A 429-nucleotide genomic window follows, 5' to 3' on the forward strand; every position below is an offset into this window, starting at 1 on the left:
TTTTACAAATGTTAATTATACATATAATTGATGAGACATTAATTGTAAATAAAAATTACACAAGTAACTATAATATATATATATTTTTTATATAGGAGAAATTAACGTCAGTCTTAAATTCTGCAGGCTGTTATATTAATATATTACAGAATTTAAAAAGTTTGATTTTTTTACTAGAAGCTGTATAAAATGAAAAATCTTGGAAATATTAAAATATTTCACTATTCACGTACGTATATAAAATTAAAAAATTTTAAGAGAAAATGTATTTCTTAAAAATGACTTAATTCGTATGAAAATTTGAAGAAAAATTTTTATTAGGGATAACTTTTTATCTTTGGGTTTTGTAATAAAAGACCTTTCTAACCTTAAACTGTCGCTGCACGCGTCACGATGCTACGGCGGAGCGACCACGCTGCTATAGTTTTT

This window comes from Cyphomyrmex costatus, unplaced genomic scaffold, assembly GCF_001594065.2.
Source record: "Cyphomyrmex costatus isolate MS0001 unplaced genomic scaffold, Ccosl1.0 scaffold430, whole genome shotgun sequence".
NCBI lineage: Eukaryota > Metazoa > Arthropoda > Insecta > Hymenoptera > Formicidae > Cyphomyrmex > Cyphomyrmex costatus.